Consider the following 20,510-nt stretch of genomic DNA (forward strand, 5'->3'; position numbering starts at 1 on the left):
GATGAAAAATACAGTGCCTTTAAAATATATCACCACATGAGCCCTGAGGACATCTAAATCAACCGTAGTACTGGCAATATGAAAAGCATTCAATAATTCAAGCACTCTGGGCCATATGTCAGCCTTAACTACAGATGAAAGTTATCTTTCCTTTTTCTACTTGATCACTGAAGCAGGATTCTAGTTAAAATCTCATCTGATACATTTTCTTCTTTGTAAAACACAACGTAGGCCTCAAGTGACTACTGCACAACTAAGCAGTTCAGAAAATAAACTGCAGATTGATCAAAGGATGCGTTGAGAGTGATTTGGTGTCCACAACGTGCCTCCTGCGGGCCTCTGACACCAGCCATGCTTCATATTTATTCCTGTCCTCAGGTGTAATACGGAGTTTAGAAGACCAGGAGATGGACAGCTGGGAAAGTTTCAGTCTTCTCCACCTCCGGCCTCAGCCACCAGCTGTTTCACACAGCCCTGCACTCTGCGTACAGCTGGTAGCTCTGAGGAGAACAGAGGCACCTCTAGAAACTTCACAGGCAACTAAAAAATGAGCAGCAAAACCAACAAAGTGGGAATTCTCTCTCTCTCCGCTTTTCACAACCAGTGGCCGAACTCTGTGCTGCAGCACCCGTACTCCCACACCCGAGAGGCCTCCCGCCGGCTGCACTGCGTGGCGGGGGCAGGCGGCACCCAGGCCTGCCGAGGGACCCCACTTCACCACCACCACCAGCCCCGGGACGCTGCTTCGGGTCGGTGACGCATTGACTGGCTCCCCTACACCATGCCGCAACGGCCAGGCTGCTTCTCCCATAAGGGAAGCAGTATCAGCCATTTTAAAATGCAGGAGGACTTCAATAGCTACCTGTTTGAAGTTTAGTTTACCTTTTTTTTTTCTTTACCTACCTGTATGGGGCTGCACATCACACCATTCTTGCCCGCTCCCCAGTACTGTGAATGTTTGTGAAGGACCACTGGCCTTTTTAACCAATTTAAAATTGAGCATACCTCACTGAAGGAAACAAGCATTTTTATTTGTCTGTAATAAAGTTTAAGACCACTTCCAAGAGTCTGCAAATAGCAGGTCAATGAAAGAAGTATCTAATCTGCTCAGAAGTTTCCTCAGAAAAATAAATTCACAGTTCACAATTCATTTAGTTGACAATATTCTACAAGGCTTGAGTTTGGGTTTTTGTGTTTCAGGGGTTTTTCTGTTGTTGTTTGGTTTGGGTTGGATGGGGTTTCTGCTGTATTTAAATGAGTGAAGTTTCAAACATTATTTCCTTTGTGCACAGGCATGCTGAGTTTAGACTTCTGGGTTTTATTTTTCTCTAATTTCACATCAGTAAAGCTACTAACTTAAACATAATTCTCTTGGAAAGTAAACATCCACAGAAATGCCCTGCTTGTATCCAAATGCAGGTGTAAACTGGTTTTGCCTTTGTTAGCTCCCTTAAATTTCCTTTTCACGTGTGAAGTCAGAGGCTCAAGCTGGCTCCTAAAATGGCAACATAACACCCCTTTTCACTTTCTTTTACATGCCTCACTTCTGTTCTTTACAGTGCAGGTATGTACCTCTAACTCTTTATTCCCTAAGGATATTTAATTTTAGCACCTTCCCCATGACACAGAGGGTTTAGGGTTTATGTGCACAAGGTACCAGCTCTCCACTCGTGGCTGAGGCCCACTGTGGGGCCAGCAGGACCTGATCCATCCCTCCATGTGCCAGAGCAGCACTGCAACTTCCTGCTCCCCGCCTTTGAAAAGAGAGATTTTACACCATGACAGGTAACTCTTTAGCAAAGTTTACCTCAAACCCTCAACTTCAAGTGTTAAAAAAGAAAAACCCTTAAATGATACAAGTTATTACATTTAATCCCTTTGGGGGAAGCGGGGAGTGATTTTGTGATTAAGGACCTACTGTGGGGCTCAAGAGAATTAGTTCAATTCCAGGCTCTGAAACAAGCTTCCAGGTTCCCCTGGGAAAGCCTATGCAATCTCCTCTCTCACATGGACACCGGCAGGGTAATTTCTAAGTGCATGCAGCCCTCAGACATTGTGGTATCAACAGCCAAATAAATGCATAGGTAGGAGTTAGATGGACTGCAATCATCATGAAGACCAGCTAGCTATCCAAAGAGGGCACTACCATTAGACTATCGCTTACCACAGAAGTCATACTTACATTTTTTAAAACCAGATATTGAAGGGAATCTTGAAAAATAGTAAGTTATATTATTACTTACTCTTGGGCTGACAGCTAGTTCCTAATGGTTTTAGCTAATGCATTAAGTGAATGAAAAAAGCTGCAAGATGAAAATAAGTCAGCAGGTCTTGCAGAAAGACGCAACTTAGTTCTCAAGCACAGGACTATTTTCCACAGTTTGCACTGCATGGAAATTTTGCTTAATTAAGATCTATAGTTGGTATTGTTTCTTGGCAAAATTAAATTTATGGATTGATTTAATTCATAGAATGAACAAATTCAATAATGAAAACTCATCTGACAACATGAGTTATGATAGAGCAAATCAAGCAAGCACTATCAGAAAAACATAATACTAAAGTCACTGTGTAACCTTCTAGACAGCGAAGTGCTCCACTACACAATCCACAGTGAAAGCTTTAGACAGACTGTTTTGCAAAAACAAAGATACTGATAAGCACACATATTAGTTCTTTGCTATTCACTACCAGCAGAAATTTTGCCCTACAATTATGAAAAGCAGCTGCCATACATACCACAAATATATAAAATAAAAACTACTTCCCATTTTAAAGACTTTGCAATCATTTATGAGAATGTACTGTGCCTATTATGGTTACCAGTAATAGCTATAATGTATTTAACATGTTACGGACGTTACTTTTAGTAACTTAGTGTGCTTCATATACATCTAAACTATTTTCTCTATGAAAGTAATTGCCTCTTTCAGAAGGTGGAGAAATCCACAGAAAGTTTCATGATCAGTTTTTCTGGCATTGTTTCTTTATGTTCAATCTATAAGCAGTAGTTTAACCTTGATATTAGTTATTTTTGCAGGGCATCTATCACTTATTTTGTATGTATTAAATCCAAGTACACTTGATATTTCAGTAGAATACCTGTTAAGAATATTTTTTAAATCTGGTATTTGATTGGGTTGTATGTAACTACAGATTAAGGTGGTTCTTCACATTAATTTGAGTGTCTTTTCCAACTACAATTATTTCAATATTTTCCTTAATTTTTCCACTGTTAAAACTTCAAGTTATAATGGAAGTAAAACCAGTTGAAACCACAAAAACCCCCAACTCCAAGTAAATTCAATATTCAGGAGATCAATATAAAACCATTTCAATGCTGTCAGTTATTAGTTGAGCAATTAACACCAACAATTCTGTTTGAGGCTAAAGTCAGTCCTTTCACCCTCACCTCTCTAAGGTAAAATGCAAAAACAACTGATAGACTTTACATGAATTTACAGAAATTTCATTCATCCCATCCAACATGCACCAGAAGTCAGGTCTGACCAGACCTGCTCATTCTAACTTGAATAGTCAGATGAAGTTGAACCACAAAGTGAAATTGGTGACAACTCTGTAAAACAGGTAACTTTAGAAGCTGCTAAACAGTCAAAATAATTTAAAATTACAAAGGTACAACACTGGCATTCATGAACAATTATTTTAATAGAAAAGCCTTCTCAAATTCTTCCGAAGTTTTCACAGGCTGGAGTGTGACAGAAGGTGCCAATGCATGCGTGGTTACAGGACTTCCGCTATAGCGAATGCTGGCAGCAGTGTCTTCTTAGTTAAGGTCCACATTGGTGCTGTAGTGGTTTAACATGAATAGCTGTGACAAAATACAATAAATACTGTAAGGCAGTTGTAGTTTCTGTAGCTAATCACCCTCCCCACACCTACTTATATCTAAAAGTCAATTCTCTTCCATCAGTGAAAGGCTAATTGCCATCTCAATGTTTCATTTTACTGTGTTATTAAACCTAATGATTTGTTATAAACTTTTGATTGTTCCATGTCCTCAAATAGGTAATCTAACATCAATTTCTCACTTCAATGCAAAATATAGTCCAGTATCTTATTCCTTTTAAGTATCCTGCACACCTGAATGAGGTTTCAGGCAAGGGCCCGCTGCAAAACTAACATACTCCTCCAGCTGATATTGTGCTGCAGAACATTGTTAAAATGAAAAGGTATGTTCTGTCATGTCTGATAAGGAATCATGTATACCTGTTTCACCACTGATGGGTGATTGTCTCACCAATTCTTGTCTCTGTCCAGACAATGTGTTTCAATATGAATTAGCCACACACTTCTTCCTTGCATCTAACCTAAATCATCTTTAATACAAATTAAACCAATTACTTACTATTCTATCTACAGTGAACATAGAAAAGTTCTCCTCTTTGTAACCTTAAAAGAATCAACCCACGCCAAGGGGAAGAGCTTTGAAAAAACCCACACAATTCCTCTAATAATCTTTTATAGTTCTGATAATGCCTGTCAGCTCACAGCTACTGCGCACTCTCAGGCAACCCCATAGCACTGCATGCCTAATAAGCAGTAAAAACATCCACTTCCATTTCACAACTAGAGAAGCATATCAGTATATTTTTTTATATTATATTTTATATGTCTATAAAATACAGGAATGGCCAATTAGTCACACATTTAACCACCATGCTTGGTTATGTAACTCCTACCAAGGAGGAAAACCTTCACTCCTTAAAAAAGCTGAAAAATACACTCAAAGCAACAATCAACCTGCCTTGCAAATCAAAACAGTGTGAAATGTCACTTGGCTGCTCCTCTCCAAGCACTGGCTTTCTACTGAGTATGAGCTCAAGCTAACCCTAAGCCCCTTCCCTCCTCTTCCTTTCCCTTGTGACCTCTGTTCTAACACAACAGCCAAATTACTGACCAGCACCAAGAAGCTCACAAGTACAGAAAGCAGCAGACAGGCACTGTAGCTGGATACCAGAAACCATTCCCTGAAAGACACATCAGTCACCATGGGTCTAACCCCCTTTTAAATTACTGGAGAAAATTGTTTTCAGTGCCTCATTTTACTTCCCCCCACTCCATGTCTACAAAACCAAAGGCAAAGCCCTACAGAAAAGCTAGCTAGCCTTCCTATGGGCCAGCAGGTATTTCCCTCTCAAGGTCTGCAACCCTGCAAGCAGGGCACATGACTGCTTAAAGTCATGAAGTACACCATTTAAACTGATTGTGATCTACCTTTTCAAATCTACTCTCAGTGAACTATGGGGATCTAGAAAATTATTTTCCCCCCCACTCTGGAAGAGTTTAAAATGAGAAATTTAAACTCAAATGGTGATGTAAGAAAATTATTTCTGTGCAATTTAGCTTTCATTCATTTTTTCAGCTGTCTTAGAAATCAGGCCTTCTTTCTCCCTCCCCCCCCCAAAAAATTTAAATCAGAAAGTACACATTATTTTTATTTTACATCTACAGCAATATCTAATAATTTTTTTGTACCTATTTTAAATTCTAAATACTGTAATTATAAGTTACATTGTTGTATTTCTACTGTGAATAACATTTCATTTTGCTTGGATGAAAACAGTACCAACCATACAGGCATCTACGTGGTAAGTACCCTGGTTGTTACGAAAAAGCCAAAGAAATCCACTGGACTTGTATGCTTTAGAAAGCAATATGCAATTATTTCAATACAGAAACAGTATCTTTCAGGCTGAGCCTGGCTTAAAGATGGCCATTGTTTTCATTATTTAAATGAAATAAAGTTCTCCAGCTAGAATAGATTGTCAGCACTGTGAAGGTTTTAACTAGAAATTATTTACAGCTATTAAACCAAACAGCTACAGAGCTTTGTCACTCTCACCTGTATCCCGGGTTCAGCTGGGATAGAGTTAATTTTCACAAGCAGCTAGGAAGGGACAGCCAGGACAGCTGACCCAAACTAGCCAAGGGGATATTCAATACCATATGACATCATGCTCAGTATATAACTGGGGGAGCTGGGACTGTGGCTTGGGAACAACCTGGGCATCAGGTTCCAGGTGGTGAGCAATCACACTATGCATCACACTTCTTACATTCTTTTATTAGTATTATTGTTATTATTTCTTCTCTCCTTGTGTCATCCTATTAACCTGTCCTTATCTCAACCCACAAGTTTTTACCTTTTTCTTCCAATTCTCCTCCCTTTCCCACCAGGGGAAGAAGTGGGCAAGCAGCCTCATGGTGCTTAATTGCCAGCTGGGCCTAAACCGCAACAGCCTGGCATTGGCAAAAGGTCAGGTGTCCCTCCAAGCGGTGGCCATTTTGCAGGTTGATATCAAGAATATCCCAAAAATCCAAATCCTTTAGCAGGTGTGAAAAGAGGAGGAAGATTATCCTTTGCATCTGACAGTCCTGTTTGGAAATGGTTTTTGGTTTTTATTGTCAACTGCTTTAAAACGGACAGTGAAATCTGCTTTTGCTTGCACAGGACACACTCTTAACTGTGAGGGTCTAAAAACATCAGGCTTAAGAAATGCCAGTTACCTATCTGAAAGCACTGCAGACAAAGCAGGGACACCACACACCAACAGCTACAAATGCCTTAGCCTTTATCATTCATAGTGCCCTATTTTAAAAGATGTACAACCACTGAGCTACAAGTATAACCTTCCTGTACATATTTAACAACAGAGCACACTGACCTGCAGTGTTACTAATCTTAGCATGACCACACTACAAAGTAAAACTCCCTGATATTAAATGTTAACCTGCACACACAAGTCAAAACACAGGGTGACAAATGAAGTACAATTGGTATGGAAAGTTAAAGCCAGATTTTATTTCTGAGTGATTCTGTCATGGCAAACATATTAGATGTCATATGAGGCTGGTTCTAAGCACAGATTTAATCCATGACCATAATGTAGGTCACTAGTTTTGATACAGTTTGTGCCTAGTATTCATTCCAAGGAATCAGACTCAGCACTAACATCAATAGCTGTGAAGAGTGTACATGTGGTTTCTTTTTACACTACCATTTAATAAAATAATCCAATTAAGCAGATGTCACAATATTTTTTGCTGACTTGCCATTTCAATCATTAAAGCAGTATTTAATTTACAACAAAGCACCATACTCTATTTCTGTGCATCCAAGAATATTCATGTTTAAAACCTGAACCGCCCTCACTGTTTCTGCTGCCCTTTTGGTTTTCAATGAGCTTCAGTAACTCAAAAGAATTGCAACCAACTTGATAACTAAAAAAGAAAGCTTTGTAGAATAGGAAAAGTTCACAACAGAGGAGAAAAAAAGCCTTTCTAAAATAGCCAGGTGTTCACCTCAACCCATACCAACTTCAAACAGATGTAAGGACAGTAGTTGAATCTGATTTCAGACTAAGGACATGAAAGATAAGCTTTATATTCTTATGCTTTTATAATGCTAGAATAAAATCATTTTTAGATAAAGAATAGTATACTCCCCTACTCTCCTATTCTTTCACATAAAGTTTGCTCTGAAAATAACATGGCTGAGTTCCAGGCTTTCAACTATTATTTGATCACTACCAAATATTTGCAAGCTCAGATTTCCCCACATCCCACCCATCTACTCGATTGTAGTTCATGTAGTATCTACTATGTTTTGTTCTACTTTTATGAGTAAATGTACTGTGGCAAGTGATCAAGTCAGTCATGAAAACAGAGTGAATTACTCTGAAATACAAAACTGAAGCAGTATTGGAAGAGCCCCTGACAGCCTATCACCCAAATGAAAGTTTAACCTGAGGAAGAGGTGACAGGCCTAAGAAAGCAATCCCCCTTGGCAACAGAAGTGGAGGTTTACTTAAGGTATGGGTGGCAATGCTTATACATGGCCTTGCATCCTCATAACACACCGTGTCTTCAACTTCAGTTGAAGGATCAGTTTGTTCAACAAGACTTAGTCTAAATGAACAAAAGTGGGAACAATTCTGTAAAAGACATTAAGAGCATAAGTAGAAGCCTGCCAGAATCTCACTATCCCCTTATCAAAAGGGGATCCAAGAATTTTCTGCAGAGTAGCTCTTAAGATCAAAATGACACAGATATTCCAAGTCTATAATTTACATATGCGGCTGAGGGCTTTTTTCTTCTAAAGGTGTTCTGCTGGATTTTAAACTTCAATTAAAATAAGTTTATACACCCTTATATTACTGAATTCTGTCAAATCAAGAGTTGCATTCTGCTTAATGGACTGATGGATATCACTAACCTAAATGCATTTATGTTTACAGTTAAATACTCAACAGTATTAGCAGATGATCAGATACTCACTTTGCAACCCTGTGAGAGAGCAATTGCTCATTAGGGGATTTGTGTGTATGTCCTTATAACATGTCTAGTTCTGTGAAAAATATACGCACCACACTTCAGGATGCACATGCCCATTAATACACACACTGGCATTTTATACATGAACTTTTGATCTCTAGTGTCTATCATTTATTTACAGATTATTTATGTGAAATGTACCCAAGCTTATTTATATCAGATTTAAAAGATGCTTGAAGGTGTATTTCAGCAGGGAAAAATATTAATACCTTCAAGCATATCTTTTTTTGGCCTTTGCATAGTCACTTACTGAGTTCAACTCCACCCAATTCAAGTATTTCCCTGCACTTAACAGAAATAAGTCCAATGCCCAGAGGCACACTGTACATCTCAGAGCTCCCATGCTAGGCAGTCATCTACCAGATCAGCTGCCCTATGTGAAACCCCGGTACACTCCTGTTGCTCACACTCAGCAAGTATATTCCCAAAAGCTTTAACTACAAGAGCCAGTGCATCCTCCACAGGTATGTTATGACGCACTACAGAGAAGAGATAGCTGTCTTTATCAAGCTTGTGTTTTCATCTACTTCACACATTTACAAAAAATAGAATATAGCTGTTAAGTCTGTGCAATGTAACCGAGTGAGATTTTTAAAGCCTTCAGTTCAGTATTGATATAGCCTTCCTGTAGCCGCAGAGGTTAGTTTTGATTTAGCACCAGTATATGAACTTCATTTGAAATATAAATGAAAAGTTGTAATTTCTCCTTCCCGCTGTCAAAACATTATTGGTCATTCATGATATAAAGCTAGAACTGAGCTAAAGAATTCCCAACTCCGTACAAAGACTTTCACAAACACCTACACCTGAAATCAGGTTAGTACAGATTTTTTTTTTCTTAATTCCAGAACATTTTTTACTTAACTGGAGAACAGGACAGTTACTTTCCCTCCAGGAGAAACTGTCTTTTTACTATTGTATTCTTGATACAAGAAAAGATGCAAAATTTGTAAATTTGCAATAAAAAGTTCTGAAACAAATACAGATACAAAGTTTAGGAAGGATTTTGATTCATTTACAAAGAATCAATGCAAGAAAATGAAATTTTAATTAAGCAATTTCTATATGACTGTGTATCATTACTACATGTGACAGTTTTGCATGCATTTTATGCCATTTAAGCAGCAATCCAGGACAGATATTTAATCACTCTGTGTATCATGAATTATTAGAAATTAATTTGGTGAACTATTTCAAAGCTGTCTCATTTTAACTAGGTCAAATTCTGTTACCCAGAAGTGCAATGAATCAGCATTTAAAATTTTAATGGGTTGAAAGAAATTTAAACTGCAGTTCTGAATGGGGACTACTTTAAGTGACATCTCTCAAACAAGCTAAACTTTCTTTTGATAGAATAATGAAGCATGATTATAGTGCAAGAGGAAAGAGCTACATTGGGCTGTTCAAATATACAAACCCATCATTTTTAACTTCTTGGAGTGCATGTGTGAGATCTGACTTATGTCACAAGACCAGGCTCTTGTAACTGATTGCCTATAACTCTAGCATATTCCTCTGCAAAGAGAAGTTGGTTATATACAAGTAAAAGTCTGTGTCATTGTTTCCCATTGCTGTGCTGCTGTTGCCATCTTGTACATGCCAGAAGCCACAAGTATCAAGTGCAGTATTGAGGTGTAAAAAAACCCCACTGTGTGTTGATCGATGAGGTACACTTTCTACAATATCAGGAAGTAACTGTGATGTTTAAGCCACACAGAAAAATTTGAAATTATTTGTCAAAGTATAGTGGGAAGCTGTAATATACATAAAAGGAAGTTTAGTTGGCGATTCCTGCTTGATCATGTTTTAGTGCTGAATTTGAGAGTGAAATACACTAATTATTGAAATTCTTTATATTTAGCATTTGATTCTATCTCACCATCCTAGTATCCTGGGAAATATTCAACTGAAAAGAATAGAGTCTGTTATGAACTATTATACTAGCATTAGTGTAATTTTGTTAGTAGCCTGTTTTTTTAAAAAATACTGAAGGTAGAGGGCACAAAAATTAAGAGTAGTAATCCACATGTTCTGAGGATAGATGCTAAACATTACCCTTTAAGAATTTTACCAATATCTTGATTTTAGTCTTTTGGATTTGGAAGATCACGTTTCTTGATAATAGTAATATAGAGAGATATGGAAAAGTCACAAGCTCCATTTGCTTCATCAGCAAAAAAATCTTGCTAACACTGATCCTGAAGTTACCAATGGGACAGTAGACAGTCAAGGAAAACCTATGGCTTTCTTCCATATACTGTAGTACACCCACTTTTTTGAACAGTTCTAAAAGTGTTTCATTTACATAAAGCAATATATTTGGGGCTTGAAACAACTGAAAACAAATTGATTTGTCACTTCAATTATTTTTGTTTCAAAAGATTAGAAGTCAATTTACAGCCTGCTCTGATTATCCCACATGCTCTTTGCATTTCAGGCACATTAAGCCAGCTGCAGCAGCTGTAGTTCTTCCTATCTGGATTTCTAGTCTCTCTTCTACTGACTAAACATTTCAGACCACTAAACCATGATAGTGGCAGAGAGTTTCCAACTCACATTTGAAGAGATTATGTACCACTACACTTCTGCAACACTCCAGGAACTAAAATAGAAAATCTCTGGTGTATTCCGAATCATCTTTGAGTATCAGAAGGGGAGGTCAGTGAGGAGGAAGGGAATTAAATACTACATTCAGAGCACCAGAATTCAATACAGAGAAAAGCAACTGTCTCAGCTTAAAATAATTGTGTGAAGGCAGAATATATGGTCTGTGTTTTCTAGAAGTTTCAAATGGATTAAATACATCGGAAAGTGATGCCAATAACAAATTTGGTCTAAAACACTTTGCTACAGGGATGAAGAGAAAAATGAAAGTTAGAACATAAAAGCAGGAATAAGGAATTCAAAGGAGTTACGGTTTAGATTTCCAGTTTTCTAGCTAGTCCTCTGACAAGAAGAATGAATTCTGTGTATTTGAGTGGTTAAGATCTCCATATTCAAGCTGACCCAGCTCACCTCCAGACGGTGAACAGCAATAATGAAAACTTTTCCAGGATTAGACACACTTGTGATAGAGGTTTGTCTTCTGTTTAACAGAATGTTACTCTATGAACTCATTTTTCTAAAGTTGTTCTAGTTTTGCTTCCAGTACTAAGAACTAGAAACTAGACAAAATAAAGTTCTGTGCACTTGAAAGTCCTTTTTATATAACCAACTTCAATTTTTTTCTTCTGTTGGCAACTGTGAAAGGAATCTTTCAAATTAGAAAGGTATCTGACATGCATCAAAACCTGCAAAGATTACTCAGGCAAAAATAGTATCTGAAACTACTTTTAGTACGTCTAGATTAAGAGACCACAAAATCCAACCAAATGCTGCAAGGCAGCCTTTAAAACAGAAAAGAGAAATTATGATTGAATTAAGATCAGACTTAGTTCTCAAGCCAATTTTTTTAAAGAACCTAGACAGGTCCCTCATGGCTGTCATACTCCAAACCCTAGGAGACGCATAAGAAATTTCAGGACTAACTAGAAGTATTAAGGAGATCCAGAAACACTAAATAGACATGATCTTCAAACATTATCTACATATTTGCAGGGTCACATTTCTGAACTGGGTTACACTTACCTATGTAATTACCATCTCTAATAGAATGAAAAAAATCTTAATAGAAACCTACTTTCGCTCCTTGCTGATGGCAATGACAGTCAGAAGGTGCCTCATTCTTTCTGCATCTGTTGGTAAAACTGCAGGTATAGCTTCTCTCCACAATCATTCCTGGTGCAGTCATCTGCAACCAAGTGAAAAATCAATTAAGTAACAGCACAGACTGCAAAACTATATTAGAACATCACCAAGTCTTCACTACTTTACCATTTAACAACACTCTCAAAAACTATAAAAATAGTTCTTTGAATCAAGGGGGGGTTTTTCGCCCCCTTTTCTTTTTCCCTGAGGAAATTTGTTACAAACATGCAAGAAGGCATATGAAACATGGTTAAACTTGGCTACAGACTTCTCCAAATTAATCTGCAGAGAACGGCCCATTCATCTATTCCAACCCACAGAGGATTATTTTTGTCCCATTCTCTCCTGAACTTTCTTCCATTTTGATGCTGGGACTCAAATCTCACTCCAAGGGAAGGCAGTGAGAGACTAGGAAAAGCCACCAGACTGCTTTTTTTTTTTTTTCGCTATAGCCAGACACTAGGAGCTAAACTAGAACATTTTTCAGCTCTGTCACAAAACACCTTGCCTAAATACTTTAAAAGCCATGTTGAAAAAATACCCACACTGGACACACACCAATGTAGGACTCATCAGAAGTGAGCTTGCATGCCTCTCCAATACAAAGCCACCTTCTGATTCTTTTGGATCTGCAAAATATACACAGTTCTTCCTTACAGCATGTTTTGTACTCCAGAAGAAACTCAAGATATTTTTTTGTGGGTAACCATTCATTCTCCTCTCGTGAACTGAGGGTGGTATGTTCACACCACTAATTCTCAAACATGAACCACTTCTAGCTCCTAGTTCCCAGTCACATATCACATCTCACAGCACCACCCCAAACAAATGGCCACTCATGAGCTGGAGCCTGAGAAGTAAGCTCTGCTGTCGCAGTGCCACATAAACCCACCAACTGCCAGAAAAGATGATACTGTAAACAAATCTTTCAGAACTTTGCTTTGGTGCAGTGTGGTAGTAATACAGACCATCTACTGCATATTGCAATCCACACCTTCTATTTCTGCTCATTTCAACAACAACTGGCTCAATTTTTCAAATGCTGAACATGGATATATAGCATTTTATTGGCATGACCTTGTCAAAACAAATTAGGAGAATACACCAGGAAAAACAACAATTGTCACATTCTGCTAAACATTTCTCTGGAATTACTAGTCTTCACAATCTTCCTAGCAGTCTTAAAGGAGGAATAAAGCAATGAATATAATTTCAGGTCTACTGCTCACTGACTTGCTTGTGCAAAAAAACAGGTAGTTAATCAAGCAATATTGCTCTTGTACCTTCTTAGAAGAACTCAGACTGAGCACAGGTAAATCCATAAGTGATCCCACAATTCATGAGCAATTACTACTCTCACAGATCTTCCCGCATGCTACAACATTCACACCATTCGTTAACTTGTCCTAGATATCATGGGATTAACAACTTCTTTAGATAGTGACAGAAAACTTTCATCAATATTCTTCTCTACCCTGAAGGGAAGCACCTATGTATTTTTGCCATTGAGTTCTACCAGGGATTAAACTTATTTCTCACATTCCCACACTCAGCTTCTTTCTATTATTCCAATCCCCTTTTACTGGGCAGATCTCCCCATAGATCTAACGCAAACAAATACGGGTCTCTGTCAAAACTTTTTTCCCCCCTCCACCACAGGAATCTATGGTAAGCAACATGAATTCTTAAAGCACCTGTCTTCCCTGAAGTTCCAGCATAATGGCCTGCAATAGACACCTACCTGGTCTGCTGCAACTCATGTTCCCAAGTGTGCTGCTATACCTGGATATACCTACCATCTTCCCCTGGGACATGGTACTCTGTCCCACCAGCCACGACAGCCTTTTTGCTGCACTAAGAATGAATCTTTCGCTATAGCTTTCAGAGGCCACAAAGCAGAAACATGCTTATTCAATAATCTACACCACAATTTTTGTGAGCATCATTCAGTAGTTCGAGCCTCAACATGTATCGCTGATCCAAAGAGTGGTACATCCTTAAGATAACCAAAGAGTTATGATTTGTCTATAATGACTTAAGGCTACCACCACTAGACCTTGAAGGGACACTGATGGATATTATGAACTTGTCTGTCAGCTACAGACAAAAGTGCATGCTCTAAGAAGGAATAGGAGCCAATTACAATTCTTACCTTTTTAGGAGTATTGGTATCTCATACTAATCTTCTTCCCCTGTCAAATTGCTGCCCAAAGAGCTCTTCAAAGCTAAGGAGAAAACATGTTTTGAATGGACCCTTCTCCAGGCTAAAATAAAAGGCCAGTTTGTGCAAAACATTTTTTTCTTCCATGCTTGGGGCGGGGGGTGGGGGTGGGGGGGGAGAAGGGGTTTAAATAAATCAGACATATCAGTTTCCAAAACACTAAGTGTAAGGCAATGCTGCTAATTGAATGTATATGTTTCACTAAGACTGAACTGATGCAGAAGACTGTTCCAAACAACTCATACAAGCTCATTTTGCATTAGCAGCTAGTTGCTTTTCTTGCTATTCTGCACATTCTGTTTCTCCCAGCATATCCAGGTATCTCGTCACATAAGTTCTCTGTATTTCATGAGGATATAAGGCATCCTTCCCACTCAATATAGACCAGGGTAATAAAATTAAGTTTTTGAAATCTATTTTGTGCTTTCCTAGAAGGGTAAAAGGCACATAAGCCTGGCATAAGGTTTTAACAACAGATATTAAATAATTTAGCCTTCTTTAGACAACTCCCTTCTTCAGCATTGAGACTTTTCTTTTAGCTTACAAATTCAAAGACTTAAAATGAGAATATTTAAAACAACTGGCAAAATCATTAGCTGCACTTCTAGAAACATTTTAGCAAGAGCAATTACTCCAACACACCACCTACATCAGAAATCTGTGGACTAGTCAGTTAAGTTGCTAAAAAGTATATATATCTTAGTAAGGTCCTTTTGCTCTTGAGATTAAGTATCTTATTTTGAAAACACTCTTATACTTTGGATTGTAAGCACTTGCAAGATCTTTGGTAAACAGACAAGACAGAATGGGTGAAGTAAAGCCTTATATTATATTAATGTATTTTTATTCCTATTCTACAGATTGGAATATAATTAGCAGTAATTGATGGTTATTTGTTGTAACTATTTGTAATAGTTACAAGAATCGACAGGTATTCCATTTCGTATGGTTAATTCCTACATTTAAGGCCAAGAAAACCCATTTAGAGATGTAAAAATCAGAAGAAAAATACTTTATATCACATGTGAGAGATAAAGTTGCAAATAAAACTCCAACCTGTTAAAATTAGAACAAATGCAAGTTGGTTTTGTGCTCAGTACAATGATATTCCTCTTAACCTGTACATCTCATTCTTTTAAATAACTCCCTAGCAGTTCACTAAAAAAGCCTCACTTACCTTCCTACAAGAGTCACTACAACAAAGGTTCTTGATCCCCTAGTCCCATTCCAACATTTTTCTAAACTGTATGAATAACAAATTAATAACATGACAGTTACTTAGTCATCGTTTGATCTGAGTTAGATGATGTTTAAACTTTCGAGAACTTTTTTCAATAAGTATAAACCAGGAAAATCAAAAAGTTAAAAAATAGTCATTTTCGAGCAATTTGATTGTAACTCAACATCATCTATATAGCTAAATGAAGTCTCTAGTGGAGAGTAAGTTTTTCTTACCACTAATAGAAAGAAAAAAATTATTTAAGAAAAGAGGTAACTAATTACAAGTCCTCAAAAATTGCAGGATGACACCAGAACAGATAATATATGCATATATGAATTCTGAAAAAGAACATGAGAAAAGCCCTGTTTGCTCTTGAAACGAAGCATAATACGGGACAATAAATTTCAAAAAAATAAGTATCTAGGATCAAGCCTGTACACCATAAAAGTTGTTGATTCAAATAATTACAAGAACATCCACTCTTTTTTCCACAGACTTAACCTCAGTAATCAGGTACCTGTAAGAGATAGTGCTTTGGAATTCAATGTTGAAGAGTGGAGTTGAGAACTTGGTAGGCTTTGAGGCATGAGATATACTTCTTACATATTTTCTCTATTCATTTGACCAGATTACTATTGAAATTACTGTATATTCCTGCTATAGCATTATAAATATTTTTCTGTTAAATACATAGGATGTTCAAAGCCTTAGAATAATATCTATTTATGCTACTGAAAGTTTCTTACCTATTCAGATCTTCAAAATCCTTTGAATAATCATCTTGGGAAGGATGACTCTTCTAACATGATTTGTAAGGATTTTAAGGATTTATACTGAAAGAGGTAAGCATATGAGGTTAGGTATATGTTACCAGAAAAGTCTTTTAAAGACTGGAATAATCCATGCTAAACAATGATTAAATAAACATATTTAATAGATTTTCATACTACATTTGTTTTTTAAAGTGTCATAGCAAACAAAAGCGATGTACTATTTCTCCTTCATCACTCTTTTCATTAACAAACTCTAGGGAGATGTGAAAAGGTCACTTTTCCTTGTTTGGGTTTGCCTAACCTACTGAATGCCTTATGATGCACTATACAGCAGCTCAGTCAGCTCCTCCTGACATTGTTTAAAGAAAGCCTAAAAGAGTACACTCACATCACAACAGTCATTGCAAAAATTTGGAGCCACAGGGGTACATTTTAAGCCAAGATTTCTGCTTACAACACAAGATCCTTCTAAAGCTTTTGCTTCATCCATTTTCCCTTGAGTAAAGAGGCACTGAACAGTTTACAGTAGGAAGTGTCTTCGTTAAGCATCAGCAACCTACAGGATGTGACTTATATTAATACTTATTTGCTTCCCATAATAAGATGTGGCACTTGTACATCACTTACACATTCTAAATTAAGCATGTTTTTCGATCACAATATTGAAGATAGATCTTCAATGTCTATTGCTGTCCAAAAAAAGGCTTTCTCTTTTCTGCTGAAGATGCTGCATTTTGATAAAGCTCATCTTCCAGGATAAACTTTGAAATATTCTCTATAGGCCTGCTATGAAAAAACATAATGGAGAGAAAAAAATTTCTGATCAGATTTTTTTTGTTGTCTAAACCAAGAAATTCCAAATATGGATCTTCTTACAGAGAAACCCCAGCAGTTCTGTGGATAAATAACACTTCTCAGGGAAAAATGAAATGGAATGAAGGAAAAAAAAGGAAATAGAATGAAGAAAAAAAAAAAAAAGAGTTTCTTGGTAAGATTTTAAGCTTCAAAAAATCTACTTAGAAAAGGAATATAAAGCATGTAAACACTATCCTCATCACTAAATGTAAGTAAGGAAAATACTCTTCAAACTTGGAAAGTAGTTAGTTCAATAAGCAGATTTATAAAAACAAATGATTAGTAAATTCAAAAAGACCAAATTTTTAACAGTCTTAAACATTAACACAGTATCTCTGAAGTAACATTTTGCCTCAAGAGGGAGGGATTGTTTAGAGGAAAATGAGCAGAAGGGATTATGTAGACAAAAATGTGCAGGAGAAGGCTGGAAATGCAATCAAACTAAGAAACAAGTGACCCATTGTAATTATCTCTGATAGCAGATGCTGCTAACAGATGCTCTCACATTATGCTCAAAGTACAGCTGTGAGAACCAGAAATAGATACCAAAGATGCTCAACTCAAAGATGCATCCCTTGTACCTCAAAGAGAGATACCCTGAGATATCATTCTAAGCTAACAAAGCACATTTGTTTCAATCACCTCTGCAACGTGAACCAGTCCAAAAGTACACTAAACCCTTTTGCTTAAGCTGTAAACTTTAAGGTTTCACAGGTGTTAGCAGAAAAAAATAGCAAGGATCATTAGCAGATGCACTAACCCTAAGAAGCAGTTTATTCAAGTCATAGTTGTTGTATGATGACAGTTACATTGTCTTGTCTCATTTACCTTAGCTGGTCTCCAGTCAACAGAACTGTACAGAAGACAGTAAAAGCTACTTTGGGAAAAAAATCAGGGAAATAAAAGCATTTGAACTGCCCAAGAAGTTTTACATCACAAACAATAAAGGAATTATAATTTACTTAAGTATCTCAATAGTTATTGCTTTTGGAATTTTTTTCCTGGTGTAGGTTCAGCTTTTAAGTGTCACAAATCATGAAAGCTTGAATAAAAAACAGCTTTAAGATATCTGTATCTGTTCAGAAGTACACCTAATAGCTAGAGCAAGATGAAAGAGATCAGCAGGAGATCTCAACATCAACAAACTCACAGAAGTATAAATAGCCTAGTGCAAATTACAACTTTCTGATACTTTCAGGATGCTAGAAGTCTCCAAGGGCTATGCACAGCACTCCATTCTTCAGTGTAGCCTCTGACTTCATGGGGTCTGATTAAAGGTCTACCAACTTCAAGAGTACAGCTGTAGTAAGGAAGAAAACATCTACTTCCCAGACTCCAGTCTTTGATTCAGTGAAATATTCTAGTGCTTAAATCTGCTATAACACCTCTGAGGTGCTCAGCCTTTCCACGTGGCTGACAGAATTCCACTCATCAGTGGGAGTGTTTCTGTTGGCTTTTACACTGGCAAAGGTAGTGTAAACTAGCTAGGCAAAACCATAATAAGCTGGACTCATAAACATCCCGAAGAAAGCATTATGCCCTCATCTACATTCAGTGGACCATCACCAAAGCAAAAGTAACTTAAGACTTTGTAGAAGACACTTTTTTTGTGATCATACTTAAAACCAATGACAGCAAAATGACTACAAATCATGCTTTCACGACTTTCGAAGTTCCCTTTAAGAAAGTCTTTGTACACAAGTAATGCCCTGCCCATGCTCCACAAAAGGAAAGAAATGATATCACATCCCACTCCGGAGAGCACTGCAGTTCTGTGACTGCTTTTAGAGGACAGCAACACAAAACTCCACTTGACCACAAAATACCAGTCCAGCCTCCAACATCAGTTAGCTGAAACAGCTGGCAGTGCAGATTCTCAGTCCCTGGAGAGCTCACTAATCAAGTTACTCTATAACTCAAAAAGCTTTCATTTTGGAAAAATAACAGTTGGGTTACCTCTGTATCCTAGCTGGGACAGCAGGAGATAGCTGTAAGGGCCACGGGATCAGGATGGCTGATCTCTGTACATCTAGTGGGACACTTACAACCTATAAAATCTCCAGCCTTTAAACAGTGCTTCTGGACGCTATTTCAGATGTTACCATCCCCCAGGCTATGGTTACCACCAAAGCACAGCTGGGACGAGTGGGACCCAGTCGGGCAGCACAGCAAAAGCCCCACCGACATGCCGCTGTAACTGCTGATTTGCAGAAAACAGACTCTACAACTGGAATAGAGTTCTAAAGCAGGTATGTTTAGTCCGGCGCCGGGGTGCAACGGGATTTCTCCATAAAGCTTGCACACCCACCGCACATTTTACCAAAAACTTATTGAGTGTGGATATACATATTCATTGGATTACGTAACACAAACATACATATACGTGAGTAAGGCTGGGTTAGTTCGAAAGGCTGGGGTCAGCAGTTTATGTTCTCTTTGCACCTGCGCATTGCCTCCTGGTGGGCACCTTCAGGGATCTTTGGGACCAAGGCTCGTAGTCTTTCTCACCCTGTGTTTTCCCCAGAGCATGCGCAGATTCTCTTAGCCAATTTCTTGAACAACAAAAATGTTTTTCAGCCGGTTTATTCATCCTATCTTATTTAAGGGAACCAATGAAACTTCTACAATCCGTATATGGCTATCTCTACTCATTACCAAGGCCCAACTAGTTAGAGCACACCTGTTCCTCAAGGACAAAAACATGGTATTTTGCTGAACACTGCAGTTCTTGGTAGATTTTCACAGTAAACTGCTTTGTTTTGATGGACACAGTAGTCCTTGGTAAAATTCCACAGAACAGTCTGGGCAAGCAGGATTCTTAGCAATATTTAAAAATACTATAAGTAATACTACAACTTGCTAGAAGTAAGTAAATAAGTTGCTAAGCAGTTTTCTACAAGTAAATAAGTCTTAAAACAAGTAATCCTTTCTCTGTATCAGTGCCCCCGCCTAAAGCCACCCGCCCCTCCGGTGCCACAGCGCTCCCCACCAGCGGGCGGGGGCACAGTGGCCCAGCTGGGACCTGCCGCTGCGGGAAAACCCGCTCTTAAAGATGTGTGGAGGCACCTCGCACCCCTTCTCCCACCGGAGACAGCAGCACCACGCCGGCGGGAAGCCGCCCCGAGGAGAGCCACACAGTGCTGGGCTCACAAGCCTGGCGTCCCGAACAGGCAAAGGCCCCAGAACGTCCCACCTGGCGTCACCATCCCGCCGCTTCCGCCCTCAAACGGCTGGAGCCACGCCCGAGCCACGCCCCCTCCCTCTCCGTAGCCAATGCGGACCGCGCTTGCTGAGGGGGGCGTGGCGGGCGGGAGGCTGGCCAGTAGGGCGCGGT

The 20,510-nt window shown here is 38.4% G+C and overlaps 1 long non-coding RNA gene across 7 annotated transcripts; it reads right to left on the minus strand.

Annotated features, from left to right (window-relative positions):
- Positions 1-1,010: 1,010 nt before the first annotated feature.
- On the minus strand, positions 1,011-20,410 carry LOC141929832 (uncharacterized). 7 transcript variants are annotated; one of them, XR_012625111.1, is made up of 6 exons: positions 20,370-20,388; positions 16,949-17,104; positions 16,295-16,381; positions 14,258-14,330; positions 12,038-12,148; positions 1,011-3,832 (listed from the first exon to the last, which is right to left on the minus strand). It is a non-coding gene; the product is annotated as an uncharacterized LOC141929832 (long non-coding RNA). The 7 variants fall into 7 exon arrangements; XR_012625110.1 differs by lacking the exon at positions 20,370-20,388 and adding an exon at positions 19,133-20,235 and having other exon boundaries at positions 16,949-17,107; XR_012625112.1 differs by lacking the exon at positions 16,949-17,104 and having other exon boundaries at positions 20,370-20,410.
- Positions 20,411-20,510: the final 100 nt, after the last annotated feature.

Source organism: Strix aluco, chromosome 14 (genome assembly GCF_031877795.1).
Source record: "Strix aluco isolate bStrAlu1 chromosome 14, bStrAlu1.hap1, whole genome shotgun sequence".
Classification (NCBI taxonomy): Eukaryota; Metazoa; Chordata; class Aves; order Strigiformes; family Strigidae; genus Strix; species Strix aluco.